Genomic DNA, 11,024 nt, shown 5'->3' on the forward strand with positions numbered 1-11,024 from the left:
TGCATAGTTGGAAACGGAGGTAGTCACTGGCCACAAGATCGCCATTTGTCTCTATCTTTTTCGTAAGATCCGCAAATGCCGATAATACAGCCATACGGTGTTGTGGCTTCTGTCAAGATGTTTGATAACGTGCACAAAACTTGTGACAGCCTAGCCCGTACAACACTTCGACGGATCAAACTACGTGGAATTCGTGATAAAATAAACAAGACGTCCGACATTGTGAGTCGACGGTTTTCTTGAATCTTCTCATCGTCTTTCGCAATTAGTTCATCAGGTTGGTTGGTCGTCCAACTCGCTCTTCACTGTGAACATTGGTTTCTGTCGGTTTATTATTCTTTGCCAACAAATATCTTATTACTGACCGCACTTCACAAGTTTTGCGATTTTCGACTGCGGCCCATATTTAAAACGTGAAATAACGGGAAACGACACATATCTTACGCTGGCACGGCTGGGTGCCAACGGAACGGACAAGCGACTGGACAACAATATGGGCGCGCTAGCCCAGCCATTGACTGTAGGCAAAAACGTAATCTACTTTCTGGATAGCCCTCATATTGTACGCAAAGGAAATATTGACTGACATTGTCATTAAAGCCCCTTGTCAGATAACAACCTAGCATGCAGTTTTCGATTACGAATGTCCCGAATACTGAGTCCTAACATTGGTAAACTGGTTACGGAAAAACGATACAGAAAATGTTGACAGAACTTTTCTGTATAGCACAGTTTGCATTGTGATCAATGTACTGATCGCAAAAGTCGATGAGAAGATTCAAGAAACCGCCTATTCACAATGACGGAGATCTCCTCTAATTTGTCAGAAATATAATGAAGTAGAAGAAGAGTGGGTAGCTTTGAGGGATGAAGTAGTGAAGGCAGCAGAGGATCAAGTAGGTAAAAAGACGAGGGCTAGTAGAAAACCTTGGGTAACAAAAGAAATATTGAATTTATTTGATGAAAGGAGAAAATATAAAAATGCAGTAAAAGAAGCAGGCAAAAAGGAATACAAACGTCTCAAAAATGAGATCGACAGGAAGTGCAAAATGGCTAATCAGGGATGGCTAGAGGACAAATGTAAGGATGTAGAGGCTTATCTCACTAGGGGTAAGATAGATACTGCCTACAGGAAAATTAAAGAGACCTTTGGAGATAAGAGAACCACTTGTATGAACATCAAGAGCTCAGATGGAAACCCAGTTCTAAGCAAAGAAGGGAAAGCAGAAAGGTGGAAGGAGTATATAGAGGGTCTATACAAGGGCGATGTTCTTGAGGACAATATTATGGAAATGGAAGAGGATGTAGATGAAGATGAAATGGGAGATACGATACTGCGTGAAGAGTTTGACAGAGCACTGAAAGACCTGAGTCGAAACAAGGCCCCCGGAGTAGACAACATTCCATTGGAACTACTGACGGCCTTGGGAGAGCCATCTACCATCTGGTGAGCAAGATGTATGAAACAGGCGAAATACCCTCAGACTTCAAGAAGAATATAATAATTCCAATCCCAAAGAAAGCAGGTGTTGACAGATGTGAGAATTACCGAACAATCAGCTTAATAAGCCACAGCTGCAAAATACTAACACGAATTCTTTACTGACGAATGGAAAAACTAGTAGAAGCCGACCTCGGGGAAGATCAGTTTGGATTCCGTAGAAATACTGGAACACGTGAGGCAATACTGACCTTACGACTTATCTTAGAAGAAAGATTAAGGAAAGGCAAACCTACGTTTCTAGCATTTGTAGACTTAGAGAAAGCTTTTGACAATGTTGACTGGAATACTCTCTTTCAAATTCTGAAGGTGGCAGGGGTAAAATACAGGGAGCGAAAGGCTATTTACAATTTGTACAGAAACCAGATGGCAGTTATAAGAGTCGAGGGACATGAAAGGGAAGCACTGGTTGGGAAGGGAGTAAGACAGGGTTGTAGCCTCTCCCCGATGTTATTCAATCTGTATATTGAGCAAGCAGTAAAGGAAACAAAAGAAAAATTCGGAGTAGGTATTAAAATCCATGGAGAAGAAATAGAAACTTTGAGGTTCGCCGATGACATTGTAATTCTGTCAGAGACAGCAAAGGACTTGGAAGAGCAGTTGAACGGAATGGATGGTGTCTTGAAGGGAGGATATAAGATGAACATCAACAAAAGCAAAACGAGGATAATGGAATGTAGTCGAATTAAGTCGGGTGATGTTGAGGGTATTAGATTAGGAAATGAGACACTTAAAGTAGTAAAGGAGTTTTGCTATTTGGGGAGCAAAATAACTGATGATGGTCGAAGTAGAGAGGATATAAAATGTAGACTGGCAATGGCAAGGAAAGCGTTTCTGAAGAAGAGAAATTTGTTAACATCGGTTATAGATTTAAGTGTCAGGAAGTCATTTCTGAAAGTATTTGTATGGAGTGTAGCCATGTATGGAAGTGAAACATGGACGATAAATAGTTTGGGCAAGAAGAGAATAGAAGCTTTCGAAATGTGGTGCTACAGAAGAATGCTGAAGATTAGATGGGTAGATCGCATAACTAATGCGGAGGTACTGAATAGGATTGGGGAGAAGAGGAGTTTGTGGCACAACTTGACCAGAAGAAGGGATCGTTTGGTAGGACATGTTCTGAGGCATGAAGGGATCACAAATTTAGTATTGGAGGGCAGCGTGGAGGGTAAAAATAGTAGGGGGAGACCAAGAGATGAATACACTAAGCAGAATCAGAAGGATGTAGGTTGCAGTAGGTATTGGGAGATGAAGAAGCTTGCACAGGATAGAGTAGCATGGAGAGCTGCATCAAACCAGTCTCGGGACTGAAGACCACAACAACAGCATAATGAAGTTCGAAGTACCGCATTCGAGTGAGGACAGGTAGCTCCCGTGTGACATTAGCCCACACCGCTCTACATGCTCCCAAGGTAGCGGAGTTCAGCATGTGACGTCACCGCCCTCTGTACTACAGCTTTGGGAGAAGATCCGTGTGGGATGCAGCAAATCAAGAAAGACAGGAAACAGATCTGGTGTTAATAACACAACTGATGTCTTGGATATCGTAATTTTAAGGCTGACTGTTTCAGTTACGTAATGGTCACAGATTATAAAGGACGGTATTTCAGACCTATGCTATGAGAGGATATATAAGCGTTCTAGTTACGTCCTGCTGGGTAGCCGTTCGGTCCAGGGCATATTGCCACGGTTCGCGCGGCTCTCCCCGTCGGAGGTTCGAATCCTCCCTCGGGCAAGGGTGTGTGTGTTGTCCTTAGGGTGAGTTAGTTTAAGTTAGGTTCAGTAGTGTGAAAGCCTAGAGACCGATGACCTCAGCAGTTTCATCCCACAGGAACTTACAAGTTTCCAGTTACGTTGTAACATAAATAGAACTGAAATAATAGCATCTTCGTTAAAATTTAGATGTGGGCTATACAGAATAATTACGTGTACATTTTCTGTTTCGTTTCTCTTTAACTAGATTATCAATGTTAGGACCTAATGTTTGGGATATGCGTCATCGAAAACTGCATGTTAGATTGTGAGCTGGCAAGGAATTTGGACTATGCTACTTTCATAACGGAAAAGAGTTGTTCGCCCACACTTATCAAACCGAAAATACGTGATATCAGTGCAGCAAATGCATGCAACGACGGAAATCTTATTTGAGGGACATGCTTCTAGACATCAGCCATGTCTTCCTTGTAGTTATATTTGTCCCTGAATAAATCATCACTTAATAATTTTAACTGATCTGTTTGGTGACTGGTAGGAACATTGGTGACATCCATTAGAGCTGAAACGTAGGAGACGGTGGTTCTACGTCTTTAAATCTAGACTCAAACTCGTAACGAAGATTTTGTAGAATTTTCACATATGCTTCAGAGACAGTAGCATCTGGAGTATGCACGTGCTATAAATACGGAAAGGTTATCTTGTTCCCCGCCAGATATGCCACGATGTGAGGTATTTAAATCGATCAACTGACCCATTTAACCAACAAGCAAGGCTAAGTCACAAATCAATATTTTTGGCAAGTGACGAACAGGCTTCTTTTGATTAGGCAAGAAAAACCCTATTTAGTCTCTTAACTCAAGGAATCGATCTAGCTTCTTACCCTTCCTCAAACAGCGCACATTGCAATGAAAACGGAGATCACCTTAGTGACTGCCACATTTTTCCAGAAAAATTTTAAACTGACTGTGTTTGAAGCCTGTTGACCTATAGAATTCTTAACTTGAACTATGCTGTCCGTAACTTTTTAACTTTAATGTTCTTAGCACGAAGAATCTCTTGCTGGAGAATGCAGTGGATTACTTGAGATCATGCACTGTACCAGGGACATTTTTGTATGTTCTTTCATCAGAGTTATTAACCCGAAATTGACTCGTACCACATCTGTTGCAACAGAAACAAGCTTATTCCAAGTCAGGCGAATGTAAAAGCCTGTGGTGGCGCTATTCATGGGGAAATGAATTCAACAGTTCATCTCTGATGTTGAAGTTGTTATTGGCGCCCCTACTGAAAATAGCTATTTATGCACTGTCGCTACTCACATAGACAGGACGAACTTATGCGTAAACTTACTTGCCGTAACACCTAGTCTCTTGGATAATATTTTTAGGAGATAAACGTACTCTTTCAAAGTCTTCTGCAAAAAGGGGAGACATTCCTCCAACGGTCATCACAATAACTCCTTCACTAAACAGCTTTACTTCCTTTGCTATATGAAGAGCTATTCTGCAGCTCAGAAGGTGAGACGCTGCGTTACCTTGATAGTCCAGCAAGTAATGTGTCCCTTTTATTTCCATATTACTGAGTCGTGCTTTTCAGATAGGTACTTTTCATATTCATTAGCATGTCAGACAGAATAATGACGTTGTAGGTTACAATTATTAATAATACGTATTTCTTTGTCAGATATTAAACACTTTGCAAACTACATGGTATAGCACTAGCAGACAAAATGATTTCCCATACAGGTAGAAAAATTGACAACTCCGGTTTACTTACGCTAGCCATCCTCCACCATGGAGGATGGTGGTGGGACGGACAGAAAGGAGCTTGAGGAGACGGAGTCGGGAGAATGGCTTCGCTTGGATTGTCCGGAGTTGGGGGGTCCAGGAGAGGCGACGGTCAAGGGTGACGCCAAGGTACTTAAGGGTGGCGGTGAGGGCGATAGGACGGCCTTAGACGGTGACATAGAAGTCGAGGAGGCGGAAGGAAGGGGTGGTTTTGCCTACAATGATCGCCTGGGTTTTGGGGTGTTACGAATAAGTTGCGGGGCACTATTTTCCGAATAAATCTCGTATATTATTAATTGTGATCGTAGAAGAGCGTCAATTGCTAAAGAACAGAAATAAAAACTATAGTTATCTTTCCTCGCTAAGGACAGCTGATCTCATGAGCACTACGTGCAGTGCTTATGTTTATATGTAGAAACTGTATCACAGTGACCTGCTCCAAACAGTAAACAGTATTCAATCGCAAACACCCTGGCGTCCACAGCGGAGGTCAGCGGTTTGCGGGCAGAGAGGGCGTTTCAGTCAATCAGGAAACCACTGGCAGCACTGGGCGGAAATGAGCCGGCGATTGCGCACTTAGAGTGCAGTAATTACGCGGTGCGGGCTCTGGCGCACACACGCTCAAACTGTCCAACACGTAGCCGTTCGACCCTCTCCACTTCCCTCCATCCCCCGCTAATCAGCTACCAGCAGATTGCAGTCCGCGCCAAATGCAAGAACACAATCAAATGTTTTTCTTGTGCCACCAGATATACGTGCTCCGTTCGGAAATGGCTATTTGCATGTTACCTTTTTGGTGCTGAAGAAGAGAGCATATAAACCTAGATTTTGCATGTTCCGCGGAATTAATGGCTGGTCTATACTGACGAGTGAGATCTTATCTGCTGAATGATGCCAATGGAAACCGAAGAGTTTAGTCACCGAGCGTCATTTAAAGCACCGTTGTCTGGTTCAGACTTTTGCATGTTCGGGGGAAAATATTCAGAACAGCTCACAGTGATTACCACTAGGTTAGCCAATAACATACATTGGTGTCCAAACTTAAAGAAACAAACGGAAATCTTGCAAGGCTGCGTTTATTTTGACGAAAAACAGTCTAAACAGACGACAGTAAAGTAGAAACAATGTTGAGAATACCGAAGGTAATGAACTGCAACATGCATAACGGTAGACAGAAATGCTCTTCGTTTTTACTTAACTCAGCGGATTCGCACACACATTCTGAGAAATGGTCAACGTTCTCAGTATGCGGTGTGACTTCCTGTGGCACCAGTACAGACCTGGTGTGGCTGATGTCTTCAATCGCACGTTGAGGAAGTAACGTCCATTCTTCGTGCAGAGGTGCTCGCAAGTCTTGTAGAGCAATAGGTGGATGCTGATGTGATGAAATCCGTCTCCCTAAGGCATCCCAGACATGCTCTGTGGGTTCCAAATCGGGAGAGCGACAAGGCTACGTCATGCGTGCAGTACCTTCCGTATCCAAAGAAATATAAACCACCCGTGTTCTACGAGGCCGCTAGCATCCTGCAACAACCGCTCATGGAATCCCAAGATGTCCTCAAGGTACCTGATAGCAGTTGAATCTTGCTGATTCACCCGTACAATTTCATGAAGAGGTGGTCGACTGGTCAACATATTCCCTGCCCACACTCCTCGATATCGGTCTCTTTCCACAATGTCTGGGTACCGAAATCGTGTTCCACGTGCCCTCCAGATGTGAATCCGTCGAGAATCACTCTCCAGACCAAATTGGGGCTCATCTGTTAAAAGAACATTGGCCCACCTTTCGACCGTCCATGTGCATTATGGGCGTTTCCGCTCTAAACGTTGCCTTCCGTGAAGACACGACAGAGGTAAACAGACAGCATGTCTCTGACAATAAAGACCACTCTGCTGAAGCCTTCTGTACACCGACTGCCTCGATACAACACGTTCAGTGGATGCTGCAAGGTCAGATTCCAGTTGCAGTGCAATACAGTCGCGCCCTCATAGCCAAATAACGATCCACGCTATCTGATGACATATTTGGTCAGCTCTGTCCGGGTCTCCGGGATACAATTTCGGTCTCTATAAACTGTCGCCTCTTCATAGAAGCAACAGAACGATTCACATTAGCCATAGGGCCACATCACTATGTGGCTCTCTTGCTTCGTTTCTTCCTTTGGCCCTCCCCAGCAGAGAGTCTGTAGGCGTCTTGCTTGTGCCATATTACACCGCCTGTGACTGTGTACACAGAGATTGTTGATGTGGGATTGCCCTACAGACACTACCCTGCCATTGCTAGCCAGATTTTCCGTTGATCGAATGCCATCTTCTATTCAGAACACGATCGTAACGACATCTATTGACAGTTTGTGTGATTACACCGTGAATTGGACAGAGGACAGAGAAATAGCAGTTTGTTACTTTAATTTTGGACACCAGTGTACATTTTCTCTGTGGAAACAATGTTACATGTTGGGCATTTAAAAATTTAAATGTTTCAAACATCTGATTCAAAGCAGGCAACAGCTATGCCACAGTGGTTACACCGGTTCCCGTGAGATCACCGAAGTTAAGCGCTGTCGGGCGTGGTCGGCGCTTGGATGGGTGACCATCTGGGCCGCCATGCGCTGTCGCCATTTTTCGTGGTGCACTCAGCCTCGTGATGCCAATTGAGGAGCTACTCGACCGAATAGTAGCGGCTTCAGTCAAGCATACCATCATAACGATCGGGAGAGCGGTATGCTAACCCCACGCCCCTCCTATCCACATCCTCCTCTGAGGATGACACGGCGGTCGGATGGTCCCGGTAGGCCACTCATGGCCTGAAGACGGAGTGCTGATTCAAAGAAAATGTTGACAAATGTTATCCTACAACACTAAAAATCCCCCACTGTTGTTTAACTTCTGAATTCAATGTTACTACTGTAATCTGACTCATTTGTGAACAAACACAACCTTCCTTGCTTCGCTCTTAAGATTCTTAGTGGCAAGACTTTTCGCAAATCGAAAAAGGAATAATTAATTTTAATCGTTACAATAGATCTCATACAATCACTAATCATAAACGTGTATGAATAACATCTTACACACGCAGTTCTGACGACGCAAATATTTTTGTACACTGTATCCTAAGAAACTGAGAAACTGAAAATAGAATGAGATTTTCACTCTGCAGCGGAGCGTGCGCTGATATGAAACTTTCTGGCAGATTAAAACTGTGTGCCGGACCGAGACTCGAGTTCGGGACCTTTGCCTTTCGCGGGCAAGTGCTCTACCATCTGAGCTACCCAAGCACGACTCACGCCCCGTCCTCACAGCTTTACTTCTGCCACTACCTCGTCTCCTACCTTCCACACTTTACAGGACCTCTCCTGCGAACCTTGCAGAACTAGCACTCCTGAAAGAAAGGATATTGCGGAGACATGGCTCAGCCAAAGCCTTGGGGATGTTTCCAGAAAGCGATTTTCACTCTCCAGCGGAGTGTGTGCTGATATGAGAGTAAAGCTGTGAGGACGGGGCGTGAGTCGTGCTTGGGTAGTTCAGATGGTAGCTACTTGCCCGCAAAAGGTAAAAGTCCCGAGTTCGAGTCTCGGTCCGGCACACAGTTTTAATCTGCCGGAAAATTTCAAACTGAAAAGACCTGAGCTGGTCTGGTATCAGAAATCACATCGATGTCTCCATGTTAACTGTCCCCTGTCTCGAAGTTCAACACCATCACAAATTTACCTGCATATCTGAAAACTTTGTTTAGTAAAAGTGTTACCACTGCCTAACGTAGCTTTTTTTTTCTCGGTGTAAAATGCAAATTAAGCGAATGAAACACATTCCAGAACGCAGGTGTTTAGCACACATGGAGGTATACAGCTAGTGGTAGTTTGAAACGAACATTATGCAATTATTTTGTGTCTAACTCCTCTTATGCCGACCAGGAACATAAATTAACGGTTATCATTCGTAAGATAAAAATTGTGAATCACTCTGTGTTCATTACTTATTAATACAAACGTATTGTTAAGTCTTAATATCGATGTGAAGCAAATGATACAGCTATATCATAGAAACTGGCTTTCATACAAAACGTTATGTGTGTGACAATAACCGACGTTCGGAAATTGTTTAAAATTGACCGTCTTCTCTTTGTTGATGCTGAATGGACTGGATTCAAGTGCTGTGAAGTTTGTTTCACTGTAAGACAATAGTGTATGAGCTAAAATTGCTTTTATCTCATTACTGATTATATCAGCAATCCATTCCTGATAAATGGAAAACGAAAGTGTAGTATTAGGGATTTAGAACTGAATTAGAGACGGTATCTTTGATGAAGTAACTGTCAGGGGTCTTCAGCGTTTATCTTTAAATATTCTATTTTTAAACATTGATCCAGCGTTTTCTAGTTTGCAAAGTACTTTTACATGTGCGTGGTAGTATTTGTTAACTTACGTAGTGCCGGCCAGTGTGGCCGAGCGGTTCTAGGCGCTTCAGTCTGGAACCGCGCGGTCGCAGGTGCGAATCGTGCCACGGGTATAGATGTGTGTGATGTCCTTAGGTGAGTTAGGTTTAAGTACTTATCAGTTCTAGGGGACTGATGACCTCAGATGTTAAGTCCCATAGTGCTCAAAGCCATTTGAATCATTTTTGAACTTACGTAGTCAAACCTCATCGAACTAATTGCCGACCAACATTGCACTTTGGTCTGTACTATCTGGAACTAATGATTTAGCAGAGGACAATAACTTAACAGACAGAATTAAAAGTAATATAAATGTTATTCCAGCATTCTGTTATGAAAGAAAGTTAGTTCAATAGCGTTTTGTAGTGTTTCCTTCTGAAATGTGATGCTATAGAAAATGCTGAAGATTAAATGGGTGGTTCACGTAGGTAGTGAGGAGGTACTGAATACAATTGGGTGGAAGAGGAATTTGTGGCTGAGCTTGAAGAAGAAATCGGTTGGTAGGATACGTTCTGAATCATCGAGAGATCATAAATTTAATATTGGAGGGAAACGTGGAGGATAAATATCGTCGAGGGAGAGCCAAGAGATGAAAATACTGCGCAGCTTCAGAAGGATGTAGGTTGCAGAAGTTCCTGGCAGATGTAGAGGCTTGCACAGGATAGAGCAGCATAGAAAGCTGCATGAAATCAGTCTTTGGACTGAACACCACAACAACAACAATACGCTGTTCATTTTTTATGCCTTAATGAACAGTCTCTCCCCACATTTACATATAACACACATTTAGTAACACAGCTCAGCGACAAGGAAGACAAAGTGTTATTCTTCCCTTGCGCTCTTGCATTTTGCTTGCTGCTATGATTTCTAAGTGCCGCTTCTATCTTAGTTCACTGGGGTGACGAAAAAAAAAATGGTTCAAATGGCTCTGAGCACTATGGGATTTAACTTCTGAGGTGATCAGTCCCCTAGAACTTAGAACTACTTAAACCTAACTAACCAAAGGACATCACACAGATCCATGCCCGAGGCAGTCGCGCGGTTCCAGACTGTAGCGCCTAGAACCGCTCGGCCACAACGGCCGGTGGGGTGACGAAAGTTAAACTCTTAGTATCGAGTCAAACCTGCTTTCGCCGGCGTAGTGCAGCAACTCGAGGTGGTACCGACTTAACAAGTCGTCGAAAGTCCCCTGCAGAAATGTTGAGCCATGCAGCCTCTACAGCCGACCGTAATTTCGAAAATGTTGCCAGTGCAGGAGTTTTTGCACGAACTGAACTCTCGAATTTGTACCATAAATGTTCGATGGGATTCATATCGGGCGATCTGGGTGGCCAAATCATTCACTCAAACTGACCAGGACGTTCTTCACACCGCTATCGTGACCCCGTGTCATGGCGGACTGTCATCCATAAAAATTCCATCTTTGTTTGGGACATGAAGTACATGAGTGGCAGCAAACAGTCTCCAAGCAGCTGAACATATATACAGGGCTATTACAAATGATTGAAGCGATTTCATAAATTCACTGTAGCTCCATTCATTGACATATGGTCACGACACACTACAGATACGTAGAAAAACTCAT

At 43.4% G+C, this 11,024-nt stretch overlaps 1 pseudogene; it reads left to right on the plus strand.

The window, feature by feature from the left end:
• The first annotated feature begins 7,507 nt into the window (after window positions 1-7,507).
• LOC126106966 (5S ribosomal RNA) lies at window positions 7,508-7,625 on the plus strand (annotated as a pseudogene).
• Window positions 7,626-11,024: the final 3,399 nt, after the last annotated feature.

This window comes from Schistocerca cancellata, chromosome 10, assembly GCF_023864275.1.
Source record: "Schistocerca cancellata isolate TAMUIC-IGC-003103 chromosome 10, iqSchCanc2.1, whole genome shotgun sequence".
Classification (NCBI taxonomy): Eukaryota; Metazoa; Arthropoda; class Insecta; order Orthoptera; family Acrididae; genus Schistocerca; species Schistocerca cancellata.